Source organism: Battus philenor, unplaced genomic scaffold, assembly GCF_028537555.1.
Source record: "Battus philenor isolate CCGP_79_NKW_IND1 unplaced genomic scaffold, ilBatPhil1.0.hap1 SCAF_25, whole genome shotgun sequence".
Classification (NCBI taxonomy): domain Eukaryota; kingdom Metazoa; phylum Arthropoda; class Insecta; order Lepidoptera; family Papilionidae; genus Battus; species Battus philenor.
In genome coordinates, this window is record NW_027181688.1 from 6,015,917 (window position 1) to 6,034,240 (window position 18,324).

Sequence of the window (18,324 nt, forward strand, 5' to 3'; positions counted from 1 at the left end):
TCCACTCCAATCCGTACAATCAGGCCCCTGCTATTAGCTCTGCGAGCTATGTGGCATGTCAATTGCTACTTCAATTTGCGACTTTACCAGATTTATTCATTACCTTTATTAAAATAACTTAGGAACGAAAGTATCCCTTAAAGATAGTTTTATCATTAGAAAATATAGTAGATCCGGATATCTTCCGTCGAGTTACAGACATTGTTCAGAAATGAGTCTTGTGTTCTGGGCCACACGCTGCAAAATCAATTACAGCTCTTCTAGTACTTTCCTTTTGATGTACTTAAGTTAACGTTAATGTCGATTGAAGATGGAAAATAAATTAATTGATTTATAATAACGTTACTTAGGTTTAAACATCTCTATCAGATGTTTATCGATAGAAAGAAGTAGTTATATCTTAAACAATAAATTTCTTTTCTTTCTATTTTATGTTTCAAAACACGAAAAAAAGCAAATCGCACTAGCAACGTCGAGCAGACGAAACCTTTGCTCTGTAATCTTTTTTATATAAAAACTAACAAATGGATTTTTGATATTAAAACTCAAGTGACATAAAAACAGTAATTTTGGTTTTCCATAATAAAAATTATGCCTTGTCATAATAAAATACAAGCCAGCAGCATATGACATGAAACTAAGTGTCCTGACAGTGTACAAAATACAAGAGTTCAAAATACAGGACAAAACAATACTGGACAGGACGATAAAAAAATCGTAATCTGTCTAGCATAATGATTTCATTATTACTTATGTATATTCATACGGAAAAGTTTTCACAAGTAATTATGCTGCCTACAATTATTTTAATGCGTGAAAAAAATGTTTACGGCATTGTATTATAAATATTATGTAAATTAAGTAATAAATAAATAAGAAATAACAACACCTTTCGTTTATTAATTCCCGCACTACTATATCAAAGTTCCTCAAGAGAGTCGCAACAGCTGTTCATTACGTTTTTAATTAAGAAGATCCTCATAAACAATAAGAACAATGCTGTCTCTGCGTTTTAATCTCGAAAAGAAGCGTGAAATAAGTATTGCCACAGCCCTGCAACTTCTGTTAATTACGACGGACCTGGCTGGGGAGAGGTGACTCCATAAATAGGACGAGTCAAGCTTAACTTAGAAAATAAAGCGCACAGACCGCTATTGCAGTCTTTGAGACTGAATAATTTTATTTTACGTCTTCTTGAGTCAGTTTCATGTTGGTATCTATTTACATTTTATAATAGTAAAAATCTTGGAATATACATTATAATACTATCTGTCCTGGCAGACTTACTCCCCGAAGTTATTAGCCTTGCGCTTTGCAAAACAAAAATAAACTAGTGCAACGTATTTCGGTGAGATTACTTAATCTTTTGATTAAATTGAATTTTAATAACTTAATTCTGAATTTATGCCTTTTTTTAAGACATAGTGTGCATAAAACATGTTTATGGAAATTGTCCAGAAGCCTTAATATGCATTAAACTGCACTAAACACAAATTAAAGCGTCAAACAAAGCCTCAAAACTATCACCAAGAACTTTAATAATGTTTCGCAATCAGTTAAGGAAGCCATAAGAAATCCATGCAATATTCCATTGAAACCGAAGCTTTGAAACCCAAAATATGACAAGGGGGAATGACTAGGTAGCTTCTATCGCTTCAAACGAGATAGTCTCGCCCTTCGGGGTCGTTATAATTCTGAATAATTCAAACATCAATTTGGTAGATATAGACATGCTAGATGTGGCTTCATTTTATGTAAACACGGAAGATTGTCTTTAGTAGTCGGTATAAGCGTCACAGTACATTATGCTGTACTTCAAACTATAAAACATTTATTAGGAAACATAAAGTGTAATCAGAAATAAGAAAATTATTCTAAATTTCAATTTGCAAAAGCAAAAATGTTATTCTGAATGTAAAAAATTAGACATAAATATGTAGATAACTTTTAATTACAAAGTATATTATACAAATCGTCTGATGATTTTTGTTAAAAAAATAACATAAATCATATAATGAAAAATGATTGTTATAAATTTATATTTATTATTTGATATACACTTTAAAAATTAAAATTTGTATATGTTCATACGCTATTATAAATCAATACGGAAAGTTAACGGCAAACACACAAATTTTACTTAAATCTATTTAAGTATATATATATATAGCTTGCTGGTAGTTTATCAGCGGGTTGGTGGGCGGTGCACTTTATTGCACAACTACTGCTACATAGCGGAATTAACTATATATTAGTCCTTTTCTTACTTAGGATGGACTTCCGCAAAGTAATGCTTGAATCCATTACATATATAATATATTTGGTTACTTTTTGGACAATAACTTAGACCTTACGGAAGATATGATGATAACTGGTTGGTTAATCAGATGATTTGGGCCAATAGATGCAAGTAAGACATAGGTTTCTTCCAAGAACGCCACAATGACGGGTCTTGAGTTGCCTGCTTCCAGAGACTACGCTTACACAATCCACTCATAATTTTGAACGGAGTATCGATGCAGCAATTTCAATGCAATATTATAAAGTTTTGATTATAAAAGAAATAACATTTATGTTTCATATACCATACGCATGTAAGGTATAATTCTCCCCTAAAAATATTTATGTGAGGATATCGCAGTGTGATATTATGGTACACAGAGAACGCTGCTGTCCATCATCTGAAAACTTGTTTGTAAGCAGTGGAAATTATATATAATTAAAGCATAAACTGTGAATTAAATAAGACCCATAAGCTCAGCGGTAGAGGATTGAGACCAAGGTTGGAGTCCCGGGATACAATCTTATATACGTCTTCTGCGTACCGTAATACCAAACTGCGATGATCAACCCGTCTGCCAAGCTTCGTGATTATAGTATCCCCCCCCCCCCCCTAAATATCTTTTGGGAGGCCTATGCCTTACAGTAGGTGTTCATGAGATGACGACGTATGTAAATTATTCCTTTGCCCCTTGAAATTTTACTATTTTGTTTGACACAGAGAGAATCCTTTGCCACGTTCCAATAAAGCAAGCTACATCTTTATAGAACATTTCACCGGTACGTGCCGTGTATACAAAGTTATATGGCGAACTAAAAGAAGGTTATTCCAATTTGATGCAATGAAAAGTTTATTTTTCCGAGACAATCGTTGTTTCTGAACGTTCAAAGGTATGTTAATTTATTTCCAAGTAGACATAGATTATCAATATCTTTGCAATAATATATACTGCTTTAACATAATAAATATATTAAAAACACAATGTAAATAGCTGTACAAAATTAGATTATATTAACATTATGATGATATTTATTTTGATTACCCATTACCTTGTAAATAACAAGGTCATTGGATAATAGGTGCAAATTTTTTAAATAGATGAATTTTATTTATACTTTTACACTATTACAGATAGTAATAAATAATTAACTTTAAAAGTGCAATATTTGGAATTTAAAAAAATGCATTTTTACGCATTACATTATTTATTATTTTTGAAACGTTTAAATTTTTTATATAGCGTATCAAACCTTAAGTGCATAACAAATGAACTATACATTTATATCTTAAAGACTTTTATACCTATAACCATTTACTCTGTTTATCGTCGTTTCGGCCCATAGACGTCCACTGCAAGGCAGAGACCTCCTTCAAAGATGTCTGTGGGGGGGGCATACCGTAATCGCCACGCATGGCAGGCGGGTTCGCGACCACATTGTGGTGAGCATTGGCTATCCTTTATAATTAATTCATAAAGTATTTATTACATAAGATTGTATCCGGGGAATATAACCCGCGACCTAAGATCGTAAGTCTCCATCTTCTAGAGCTTGGCTACTACTGGTCATCAACCATGAATATATGTATATGAATCTTTACTTTCATTATCATGGTAAATAATTAGCCTTATTTATGAATATCGTGTTTTGACAGTTCACTTTGAATGTAATATATAAAATAAAAAGTAATAACTGTGAAATATGTTATTTCACTTTGAAATATGTTCCTTTTGAAATATGTATTATTTATTTTTCTATTTGTACACGAGTGGCCAATAACTTCTGACACTACAAAGTCTCCTGGGACAGCTAGTGTAAAATAATTACATCTATCTCTAACAAAAATATACGGAAAATATAATCATTTCACAACACTTGTGGACTCATGAGACTACAAATTATACCTTATACGAACAAGCTTAAAGCTTGGAAACTAGTAAGGATTTCTGCATGATCTCATTAATATTTAATTAAAATTCCTGTCTATTGCAGTTAAGTTTCATGTGGTGGAAATAATCTCGGAAACTCGACTATATGTAAGACTTTCCTTCGAAGTAATATCATAGCTATGACTATAGTCTTGAAGGGAAGGCTAACTTTAATGCTTAAACAAGCCGATTGGTTACATAAGTAAAAGCTTTGAATGGATGAATGTATAGTTCTTTAATCAGCAAAACAATTCAAAGATTATACACTTATTTCCAACTGCCATTATAAGATTACTTTAAATAAGTTACAATTTTTTTTCTAAAAACAATGTGATTGGCTAATTACATCAGGCAGTACAAAGCCTGCTAGAACTAATAGTAAACAATTATTAATTTCAAATATTTAAAACCCCTCTGCTTATTTAATTATCATTATATTGATAATTATTTCGAAAACCATTAAATTTCGGATAAAATACAATTTAATAGAATAAGAAAGTATTTAATTGATAGAAAATAAGCTATACATTCACTCTTTCAAAGCTTTTACAACTAAATATAACAAAGCATCCTGAACATATTTATGTATACTGTACAGTAACTTTACAACGATTGGACTATGTGTATGTTATTCTATTTTACATGAAAAAATCGTAGATAGTAAAGTCTCTTAAAATGGAACCACTTCCGTACTCTTAAGCTTTCAGAATTATTCAAAAGGCACTTACAAAGATATATTGGAACTGGATGTGTCCCAATATATTTTATACGTAATATTTCTTAGTAATATTTTTAAAGTGAGATCCGTTATTTAAAATTGATAAATATATTATCATCATAATATCAGCTGATAGAATTGAACGCTTGAAGTAGTACTGGGTGGTGCGCATAGTTCGTTCAACCGATATGTGGTGGTGCCGAAAGGTTGTCGTGTGGCGTCCAGCGATATTATTAAGGTCTTGGGAAGTTGCTGTAGGTGTCTTTTATATTGGAACGTCTAATTACTATCTGGTCCTTATTTCAGCTCTTTATAAATGCTCACCACAAAGGCACAGGCCTCCCTCAAAGATATCTAGAAAGGGGATATGTTATTATCGCCATGCTTGGCAGGCGGGTTGGCAAGTGGACGCTGCTGCACATCCTCTGGAAACTTGTTTGTGAGCAGTGACAATCCTATAATCCACCACAATCCTATAATTTTTTGTAATTCTCGTTTTGTGCATAAATATCATTAATGCACAAAACGAGAATTACAAAAAATGTTGTGAATCAAATCCACGACCTATAATCGCAGGTTTCAGTCTTTTACCGTTGGGATATCACTGCTCGACCTCGCTAGCTGGTATTTTCTGGTTGTTCTTACTGTTTATTTTGCTGACGATTATTTTAATGAAGCTCTCCGAATAAATAATTTAAACAATGTCCTTTCATTTTACCTTTATCATTGTCACTTCAGCTGTAGGACATGTACTGCTAGACATAGACTTTGATCACAGATTATCAAAAGGAACGCTTAGAACAGTCCAGTGATATTACCGTCATTAAAATAACTGATAAACGAACTGTCTTATAATCATGCAATTGTCTTAAAAATGAAACACAATTATTTTGGGATTTAATAACGCTTGGGAATATATTCCTTTAATTACTGTATTAAATATATTGTGGAAATTATCCCAAATAAAACTATCTAACTCGTGGACTCTTCTTAGATATGTTCTAAAAAGTATTCACAATTAACTTAGATTTTATTTTCTTTTTGTACGCCTTTGGATAGGGGAGTTCAGTTTGATTCTACATAGTTTGAATCTAATTGGGTTCTTCTGGCAATTTTCTCATCTCGTGTACAAGTAATCACTATAGACTATCGAAGTAAAAATATCAATAAAATTTAGTTACATTCAAAATAACGCAACTGTAAACCTATTGACCTTATTAAGCCATTTACGGCCTCTTAACTACCTGTTTATTAACTTTTATGTCCTAACTCCAATGTATATGATTTTCTATTAACAACTCTTATTTAAATTCATATATATCAACTTATATAAAGTAGTTTCAAATTAGTTTAATAATTCAACAGTTACATACGAAATAAATGCAATTTTGTGTTTAAATTGAACGTTTCATCCAATACCTACAGATTTAATTCACTTACGATCTATCAGAATTAATTCTATTATGATTTAATTGCAATCCAGTAATCATTTATGCAACAATACATTAATAAATTTATTATTGATCTATTAACCAATTACTTTTAAATAACATTAAATCGATTGTTTATACAATTTGTTCTTATAACAATAAGTACTGAATAAAAATAAATAATTTTTCATTTCACAAATTAGGAGTTTCGACACACTTCGTAATGAAGTTATTAGACAGTCCCAAACTTTAAGAAAACAATAAAAAAGTAAAATTCACCATAATTACTTTATGAATAATTAAACATCAAGTAAATAAATAAATTTTTAAATACATAAATACTGACCGATGTAGTTGTTAAAAGACATCTTAAAGTATTAACTTTAAGCAAACTGCTAAATGCACAGTTTGAAACGACTATTATATAACTATTATTTAACTCGTATTCAGTTTCTGCGCAAAATTTCATTTATTGTCATAAAAACATATATACATATTAGGAATCTTGTTAAAATAGGTGAAGTCGTTGTCAAAATATAGCCTTGTTAAAATAAATGTAAAGTTATTTTTATAAATAATATATAGATAATAACGAAACAGCTGTCTACCATAATTATTTAAATTCTTCTCCTTAGCGTACTCTTGTGAGGGAGGTCGCGGTCATGCTCCGGTTGGTTCTGGTGCTCCTACAGCTCTCGCTATGCGTCGCCATGTAGCTCGAAGTTTGGCGAAATGAAAGCATTCATTTAATGAGTTTTTAGTAGCAGAGATCGATCTATCTTGTTAGAGAGGGTTCATACACCACGAAACCTTCCATTGAGTCCTCATTACGATGAACATGACATGTGCAAAGAACTTGAGGATTCGTATTTGCGCAGTTGAAGATAATCTTTCTTTTATTTCAAGTTTTTCGAGGATAGAAAAGTGTTTTTTTTTTTTAATTTTTCTGTGGACTAAATATTTTTATCGTTAACATCGGAAGTCTTTTTATTTTTAACATATTACAGTTCTTTGAGGAAAATCTAAAGAAATGTTGTTAAATAGCGATCTAGAGATGCGAAAAGGTAAAAAATTATATTATTTTAATAAAATCATAATTAGTTCATTATGTAGTATTCGAATTGTCAATAAATACGGCTAAGATAACCTCTCTTTTTTATTATTAGATATATATAGCTTTAAGATATCGTATATCTAAATCGTGTGTACTAAATGCAGAAATAAAAAGGAATGATATTGCAAATATATCTTTGTCGGATTATTCGTCGAATTTTTCGCACGAATGTTTTTCTCCTTCCTTGTGCAAATTATCGTGATAAGAAGTTACCGAGCCCGAGGCACCGTAACTTTATTAGCAACTTTAATCTGAATTCTAAAGTCGTCTAAGCCCGCATTGCTTCAAGCTAAATATGAATTTCGAACCAATTCTTTGCTCGGAAATTTCAAATGGCAAGGGTCCTTTATATCTTCCTATAAGGTTATTAAGTAAAAATATTATTGATAATTTGAATATTCTTAGGCAGTTCAATGATTTTTTGAGATATTTTAATGGACTTGTTCCTTCTACGCTCTACCATATTATATCCAATACCAGCCCATCCCATAAACCTTTTGTGTGAATTTGAATGGACAATAAGGATCTTAATAAATTTAAAATAAGTTTGTAATGCTTTTAATGCATTCTGTATCTTGTCAGCTTTTTATGGTACAAAAATAAATAGTGTAGACGCTTTTCCAACATGGAAACAGGAAAAACTTAGACTTTATAGATTGATTGACACTAAACGAACCTTGTGATTTATTTATCGACGTTGTAAATACTGTCTGGAATGGAAATTGTATTTTTTTTCTACTATTCTGGTAAAAGAAAACAAAAAAATTAAATGAAATAGGTAGTCTTACTCGAGCTTCTTGATGTATTTCAAGGGTTTTTTTTGTGCAGCTATACTGTCATATAAAAAATCCTTTCTGCATTAATTTGATTTTTAATAATATATTAAAATTCAGAAAAATTACACGAAAATGTATTGTATGACCGCACACAGTTGTTCACAAAAGAGTTCCTAATTTTAAGAAGGTTAGAGAATGACATTACTACTTTATTTTTATTGATCGTGCTAACTCATATAGTTTTTTTTTTTAATTATTAATGTTCCTAGGCATATTGACCAGATTATCATACATGTAAATATCGGCTACCTGTTATTATCTAATAATATTTTTTGATACTTTTTTAAATTGTCTCTAGCTCCCAAATCACAGATGGCTTGAACAGGCCTTCTCTGTAACGCAAAAAATGTATAGATGTCAGCAGCATTACCCTATTAGTAACTAATGGAACATAATGCTATGAAAATAAAATAGACTTATGGAGCTGTGGTAACATCTATTGACAGATTTCTTTAACTGCTTGCATTGTGTAATTTATAAATAAATGAAACCCATTGTTTATATTATAAAATGGTTTTTGAATATAATCTTAATATATATTTTTTTTCAAATAATTAAAGTAAAGGTCATAGACAAATCTTAGCGCTACTGTAGTCGCAGCGATATATTTGTCTTGAAGTTTTATGTTTCATATAGTTTATTAACTGTCTGCGAACTAGTTTTGAAATTTCACTCAGTCAGTGTTTACGACTCCCTTTAGAAAAGGCAAGACGCTGTATTCCCATATTTCGCTACAATAAAGTCAAATGACAATTACTTTAATTTTACAGCGGTACAGAAAAGTTACGACAAACTTTAATACAAGCGGTATAAATTGTGACAAAATAAATTAGATACTTAGGATTTACTTAGATTTCTTATGTAAATGACTCGTCAAATATGTTCAAAATATAAACAATATTATCTGCATATCTTTCAGCACATAATCGTTACGTGCCCATCGTGGCTGTTGGGAATAGAATTTTATAAAACCCTTTTTTAGTTGACCAATACTTAGCAAAATAAACATTTTCACTAAACTTTAAGTCTAATTCTTATTGTTCAAGAGATATCATGATGAGTCCATATAAAGGGTTAAAATCTCTTATACATAGATTATATAGGTACCTTAAGTTTTTTCAGTAATTTGCCATAAACTTGAGTGTAACTAAAAAAATATTCATTAATATGTATTTATTGTATATAGCTTGAGATGGTGGTGTATTGTACAATTTAAAAATCAGTAAAAATGAAGAAAATATGTATCTATTTATTCATATTTTTTCAACTTTTTTTGTGCATATATAATGAACTCTGTACGTCAATGTAAAAATTGCGGAATTACGGAACATCATATCATAATCAAGTCCAAGAATCGAAGTTGTGTTCACCTTTTGTATATCTCTATCTTTAGTCGATAGAATTATTTCATCCACGTTGGTCGTCATCTTAAAATGTATGAAACTATCAATTAATTAAGTTGAGATAGTGGAACAGAAAATTCCAATTTTATAGTGATACGGTCGCGGGGATACAAACAAGCGAACGTCCAACCACAACCGCTTTGTTGGAGTTTAACGCTTGGTGCAAGTTAAAATATTCTTAATATATTTTTTAGCACTAGCTGCCCTTATAGACCCCGTAATACTTCTCCTTATACTTTTCAGCTGATGGACGCTCATTGGAAGGCCTATCCCTCCCCCAAAGACCGCCTCCATGATCAGTCTTTCGCTGCCCGTGACGTTAACTATGTAGTCGGTCCACCTGGTGGAAATGCTTCACCTAGTACAATAGAAAAAAAAACTTTTATTAGACTAGAAATAAATTTTCTTCATTTTTTATTGGGCACCATTTTGATTACTCTGTAGGCTAACACTACTGAATGATGCGCTGCAGACTGTATAAAACCAGGTTTGGTCTGTCGAGCAACGATTTAGTTCGTACTGGAAGTTTAATTATTCATAATTTCTCTCTTCCTTCTGGAGTCGCAGCCATGTGTATTGATACGTATTACAAAAGTTTGTTACAACCAAATTTTACGTCACAATTTTTAATCCGTATTAAAAGCGAATCGTCAAACGCGTTGCTAAGCACACGCCTCGAGTACGAATATTTGTTTCATAATTTCCACAAGACATTGTAAAAATTTTCAAGTAGATAAAAATAGGTAATATGCAAGGAAATCGTGAAAAATAAACTCTTTTTTTTCTGTACATGTCATATTTAATAAAAAATATTGTCCGCAGCTCTTAAACATTGTACCAAACACAAAAAAAATTATAATTATTATTTCAGCCGTTGGACGTTTACAACTAAACAAAGGTTTTTTTTCATAACTTTTTAATAATTCCGGTTGCATGAGGCTCGCATCCATGATGGGCCGATGACCTGAACGAAGTCCACGTGGTAGAACTTTCTTTGTTGCACTTGCCGGTACATGGTCTTCACTTCAGAACCTAGAAGCTCCTGTAGTCATCTGTTTTGCGCGCTTTGTGGTCTGCCTATTGAATGCTGGGCTATGCCAATTACTTTTCTTTCGAGATGAGAGACTTCCATACCACGATACGACAAATGTAATAGTAATGTCCAGTCTAAGTTGCTAACTTGGACCGTCTCAAATACAATATTTACTTATATTCACGGGCTAGAACAAGATGAATTTAAACAGCGGACTGCAAAGTTAAACAACAGAAAGTTGTAGTTTAGAAACAGTGTCACAACTATCGTGTTTACCCTGTGGCTTACTCGGTTGCCGCGTTGGAAACTTTGTACATTTTATTTGGTTCGTTAAAGAGATTAACATTTAAATAAGCAGTCTTTCGAAATATAAGATACAAGAGAATTTTTAAATCCTATCATCAACTTAAGATATATTTCCTGCAGACAATCTGATAATTTTAACCAGCTATAGATACAGGGAAAATAGACAGTAAGAGACACGAAAAGTACACAAACACCTACTTGCAAGTGTGATCAAGTCAAATTATAACGGGACTTCCTGTTACTATTGCAAGAAAACCAGAAGACATGATGGCATGGTAATAGCTCTTCATAGATTTCGAAAAGCATTTTAGGATATGCACGACATTCGGATAAAAAGAAAACGATTAAGGAGAGAAATTAGATTTTTTTATAAACTACGCAATGTTTAAGAGCATAAAATCTTAAATTACATTGTATTTTTTGGGAATCTTGAAATATAGATGGTGGCTTGAAGTATATATGGATGCAGTCCTGTAATTTTAATACCTTAAGCGCCCTCAATCAGAATTTTAATTTACACTCTTGACTATAAATTCAAACGATAGAGCGAAGTTGTACGAAGGTAGAACATACGGGCTACATTACCTTTGTTCTATTAATGTCTGGACTAAACAGGAGTTTCTCAAACTTATTCGAACTATCGGTGTCCACACAATTATCATAATCATTTTGATGCCCACTGCTTGACACAGACATGGACTTAATGATTTCCAATAAAATCGATTGGAAGGGGCCTGCATCTAACGTCTTTTAATATTCAGTCCGACCGCTGCACTTTCATGCACAAATTAAATATTTTTCATTCAACAACCATTTAAACCAATTTTGGGATCCACTAAATCATAAATCATATAAATTTAAAATATACATACATCGAGAAATTGATATATGTATACACACACACACACACATATGTATATATGTATATATGTATGTATGTATATATATATATACATATATACACATATAATAACCATACGAATAACATCGTGCAAACTGTGGACACAACAGAAAAAGATTCAAATATATTTCCAAATAAGGACGGGAAGTCAAAAATTCATCTACCGTGTCCAATATTCGATAAAACAAGCAAAAATAAAGTCAATAGTAAAATGAAAAAGTTCGACCAACACGCAAAACAGTCTAACTTTTTGCGAGCGGCAAATGTTCATAGACAGGATTTCCATTTTCAATCCTATAGCGATAAACCAAACAGCGAATATTAAAAAGTTTTAACCGCCGTCCGCTATTCAATATCCGAATGAGCGTGTGTTGCTCGAAATACGAAAATATCCAATGCTTAACTTTGCTAGGACTAAAACAAAGGTGATTCAGTGATGTGACCGTTGAAGCCAGAAACTATATTTAACGATAAAATTGTCGTTCCATGTTGTACACTCGTGAGAAATAGGTGAATTATTTACCAATACGATATGGCAACGACATCGACCAAGAAGTTTACCGTAAAAAACTGAAATGTTTTATAGGCAGCATTTGCACCTCAGCGATAATAATTTATATAGGAAAACCGTCTTACATCGAAATTTCTGGTTAATCGAAAAGTTTCTAAGTTATTTTTTCAATCTCAACAGCGACCATCTTAATTTATGGCTAGATTTATCACAAAAACTATTTTTGATTGGATTCATTCTTCCTCATTTCAGCCGTTAGACGCTCATCGCACGACATAGGCCTTTCCTAAAAATCCCATAGATGACCGGCCTTTCGCTGCCCGTATTCAGTGACTTCTCGAGTCATTGACTATGTAGTCGGTCCAGCTAGTGAGACGCTTTTCGCGCTAAGTCTAGCGGCTCGTGATCACAGCTTGAAAATATCACGTCCCCAACGGCTGTCGAGCAATTCTTTGAGTTACGTTGTGATTTTGGTTCTTCAGTAGAATTTTTTGTATAAATGCCTCGAGATACCAATAGGTATAAACATATATATATTATTGAAGTTTATAAACTAACTATTTTTGGACAAAACTTATTATAGAACAATGTTTATATTTTTATACGAATGGCAGAAGATACCAGTCAGGAACGATATTGTAAATTAATAAGCATTTTAAGGATTTGCCTCCTACCTATTTTGGATGAAATTCATTACGTTATAATGTATAAAAGTTTATATTAATGCCACAAAATACAAGTCTTAATTGATGTTGTAAATCAAATTATTGTTGTTCGAATTTAAAAACAACTTATTTTTGGATGAAACTCGTTACAGAACAGTGTATAAAAATGTGCAAGAATGGCCACAAGATACCAGGCGTAATCAACGTTGTAAATAAAATGATTGTTTTTGAGTTGACAGACATTTTTTTGGATGAAATTCATTTTAAAATCATGTTTAAATTTTTACCTGTAATAAACTTAATATTTACAGTTTCTCCGAGCATTCCCCATAGGGAGATGAAGGAACTCGGGTAAAACTTTGAGCACAAGGTTGTAATAATCGACGAACTCAAGTACACTTTTGACCGCGAAACTGTTCTGAAGTCATCTATTTAATATGAATTAATCTATTTGACAGATGACAAACTTTACTTTAGAGTTAGAAGCTTGTGGTTGAATCCCTGGCTGTATTTACGAGAGCGCTGTGATCAACCTGTTACCATTAGATAAACTATTAAAGTAACTAACAGGCAAAACCAAAATCCACTTTAACTTCGCACCTTAATTCCAACAATTGCTCGAACATTCGGCTCTCATCCTAATGTATTTAAGATAACAGTTATAATATTCTAGCCTTATGTTAACAGACAAGCTTTTAGTTGGGATTTAGCGTTGTAATGAAATTACTCGGCGAGTTAGTTTTGTGGTTTGAATGCGCTACTAGATAGTAAAATATGAGAGAGTTTCATTGAACCCTATTTAACATAAATTTCGGCGGCCGCATGTTGAAAATTCAACTGGATATCGTGGAATTTACAGTTTGAAAGTTTACTTTAACAAACATATATGTCCTTTTCCCTTACTTATTTAAACTTCATATACATAAACATAGACAGTTCTTTATTTCGTAACTCTTACCTACCAAATCGCTGCCGAATAGCAGACTTAATAGGAAAGCCATAAAAAATGACAATTAATGTTTTTATTAGTAATGTATTTATTAAAGGGACTGGAAAGTAATGTCGCTTTCTTATTAAATTTACACGACAACATTCTTAAGAAGTTTTTACTTCTAATCATCAATATGTTCATATTCGTTATCAACAACCTTTTACCATCAAGTATAGAAAGTTTCGATGCCGGAGCGGTAAAAATCGATCGGATTTTCAGTAAATATGTCTACAGAAACTTTACTTCCGGTCCCCCAATATTTAAGTAGACTAACAAAATTACCTAAAATAGCCTAAGGGATTGACAGTTTGAAGTAGTAATGAGCAGGCTACGTTTTACACCTTTGGTTCATAGATAGAGACCATTAACCGGCATGGACCTACAAAGTGGAAAGACCCTAGATACCGGTAATATCCAACCGGTTTTTTTGAATTACATAAATAATTATTCATTAATTTTATTATAATAATTCTTTCTATGGGCTTATCACTGGGCCTCTTAATGCTGAAACGATGATGATGATGTAGTTCAAGTAAATTATAGTTTATGGGTTACATAATAAATACTAAGTCTTAAAAACACAATAAAATCAATCTAAAATTAATATCAATGGACATTGACACACATTTAGGAATTCAAACAATGGATAGTTATTTTTATGATTTATGTACTGTAGGTACTCTGTATTATAAGTTATCTATAATACGTATATATGTACATCTGTCTCCAACATATGTTATATTGGTTTATGACCGTCCGCTTTAATTTTTCTTTTTCACCAATTCCATCCAATAGTAGCCTTGAAGAAACCGCCGGTTACCCCAAAACCGCTGGTGTATTATCTGATTTAATGTCCCGTAGATGTATACTAAAATGCAAATAAATCAATAAAAAAAAATATTAATTAAAATTTAACTTAAAATAAATATCTCAGATATACCTTATAACATTTTGATCTTTTGTATAATATACTTCATTCAACAGTATTTTATAAAGCAAGGCATAGATTTTCAGCAATGGCATCGTATTATATAAATCAGAGTTATTTTAAAATAAGTAAAAGACTAAAACGGTATTAAATCTTTAATCGATGACATTTTTCACGTGTTTATTAAAGCGACGTACAAAACAAACATCGCAATGCCTATTAGTTTAAAAGTAGACATCAATAAAATTGTAACCAAGTCAATGTTTCGAGCTTATAAAGTTCAAGTAAATCGAATACAGTTAAGGTAAGCCGATATAAATTGATGTTCTAATTAAGGTCGGTAAGCAGATACCCGTTTGTCCACTGACGACTCGCCTAACGAGATATTATGCTAATACAACTAGTGCGGCCACATCATGATACAGAGCGTTGTACTGATAATGGGGCAATTTTATATAGCCATAAAACATTAGAAGCGTTAGTAATTATTTTAATGAAAATGATTTGAGAGTATTGATTCCCGTCGATTGGAACGGAAAACCCGAAGAACAAGCGTTATTTCTCATTATCATCATCATTATTTCAGCTTCATCACTTCTACTGCTAGATAAAAGCGTCCCTGGTGGACTTTTCGAAACAACGTTTGGAATTGGCTTACATCCAGCGACATCTGTGATCACCTATTGTAAACTGTTCGTATGTCCAATGATGGATATCCTTCGCTTGTTGCTTCGGAAATGATGAAAATGATTATAAATATGGCATTGTATTTATTACATGCATAAATACCTCATATATACTCCTATATTTGAAATCCAAAATTACTTTAACACAACACTATATTTCCTGTTTAGTAGCCATGTTGTTTTTGATTCATCTAAACATGGATGCACAGACCGCGGCCCGCCGGTCGAATACTGGTGGCCCGCCGACAGCAAAAATAATACTCTCGCACATTCGAAAAATATTGAATTTTATTCCAGAATAAAACCAAAAAAAAATTAATTACCTATATTTCTGGCGGTAGACCCGCCATCAGTTCATGATTTGCCCGAGTGGCCCCTAGTCTTAATAAGTCTATGCACCTATAATCTAATAAGATGATAATAAATTAAAAAATAATTATTAATGAAAAATTAATAAATTTAATGAACAATTTAATAATAAATTTTATGAACAAATTATAATAAAAAATAGTTTGGTTAAGATAATCATAAATCTACAGGCAGACCATTTCCTTTGCCATAATAAAACTAAACACTTAAAGACTGAACAGGTAGGTATTATTAAACACAAACAAACTTACACACCAACACACCGCATGGTAAACTTTCTGCATAATACCTTGACAGCTACCGTCCCGGCCAGTATAAGCTGAGCCGATTCCTTTGTCTTTGTGATATACCAAATAGAATAATCTCTTTATATCTGTATAAGGTAATAAATTGATTTTCATTTATTTAATGTACGCTTTGTAAATATCTCAAATTGTATTGCATTTTGTGTCGCTAAGTTTGCGGAATCTTTTGGAAATCGATTTACAGTACTCCAAAGTCGGACAGGGAAAAAATGTTTACAAACTTTTTCAATCAATGCGTTTCTTTCCGAAAGGGGATTTACAATCGAAACCGCAAATTGATATTCGAAAATAAATCCCGGAATTTCTTTAAGGGGTGGCACACTTCGGTGAATTGCACCGAATCCAATCATAATAAATTCTCTTACCTAAGGTTTCCTTACATCAGTGATACGAATATTTGTGCATGTAAAGAAAATGGCCGAATAAAGCTTAAGATTTTATATACCATCAAACAGCTGACGTATTTGGAATTTGAATGACCCATGAGACGAGTATGACAAGTTTTTAAGGAGAACTGGAGAAGCTTATTTGTCATGTAAAGTTGGTAACAGCGTTGTCCCGTACTTTATGTATGATTGTGAATATTAGGAATGAAAGTGATGATTGTGAATAAGCTTTATTGCAATCATCTTATATAAAGTGATCTGTCCTAAAAATGTCACGTTAATTTATTTTATCTACAGGATTTCGACACGCGAATAATTTCTGGTAGTAATCGTATTTTGTAAATTGAATTATCAATACGTTATAACCAATGATAGCGTGTACCATATATTAATTGAGAGGGAATGATGTATATATTAGTCTGTGTTATTAGTACAACCTGTATATGTGGTAATTCTTATACTAATACGAATTTTATGCCATAAAGAACAGCTGTTTGTGCAATCTGTAATATAAGTTTCTTATGACGATATATTTATATATGTTTGATAATATAGTCTATGTCTCTATTATTAATAATACATGGCATTTGTGTATAATTTACACCATAGATAAAGTACCAATGTATGACATATTATAATGAAACAAAATTATATAGCAAACGAATATATTTTTGAGTTCTTTGACACTTTTAAAAAGGTACCGTTATGTAATGGTTTATATTAAAATTTTGTATTCGCTGCAAAACTTCGGACGGTAAATTGAACATTATTATTACACAAAACCTGTTTCAAATTAATTAGTCACCAATCTTCAGCAGACTACATGAACAGTTAGATCCAAATGTTTGGAAACTTTATTTTATAATATTACAAACTTGTTTTCGTCCAGTCAGACGTGTGAAATTTTCTTACTAAATTTATTAAGATATAAGTTTTGTTACAGTTTGTTATTGTACAAATTTATAATTTGTATTTTATTTAGAATTATTTTTTGCACTAAGTTTGCAGTGTCATTTACTAATAAAACACTACACTACTATGTTTATATAGTTTCGATATGATATTTACAAGGTTTCTAAATTTTTAATATTATAATCAATAATTTTTAATGTTATAGTGTGTTTGTTTAATACAATAACAAAAAAACTATTAAAATTATTAGGGGGACCGAAAAGTACAGAAAAAACGATTGATTTTTACTGCTTCGGCATTCTAAATTTGTAAAGATAGCAAAAGTTTTTTGATAACAAAGGTGAATATATTGTTGATTAGAAATAAAAACATGCTGAAATGTAGTCGTGTGAATTTAACTTAAGAAAGCGACATTACATTCCAGTTCCCTTAATAATTAAAGTTTATTCGAAGTGGTCCCCATTGGCTGCAATACGGTTCTTAAAACATTGAGACTAGTTGTCAATAGCAGCAGGCACTATTTCTCTGGAAATTCTCTATTGTGTGGATTGTTTTACGGACTCCATATTATCCTTACTCTCAACAACTAACCGTAAATCATAATTCAGTGGATTAAGATTAG

General features: G+C 31.7%; 1 protein-coding gene across 1 annotated transcript in view; it reads left to right on the top strand.

Moving 5' to 3' along the window:
• Positions 1-18,324, top strand: part of LOC137924987 (irregular chiasm C-roughest protein-like) — a 137,464-nt gene that overhangs the window by 82,995 nt on the left and 36,145 nt on the right. The gene's annotated exons all lie outside the window — the stretch shown is intronic.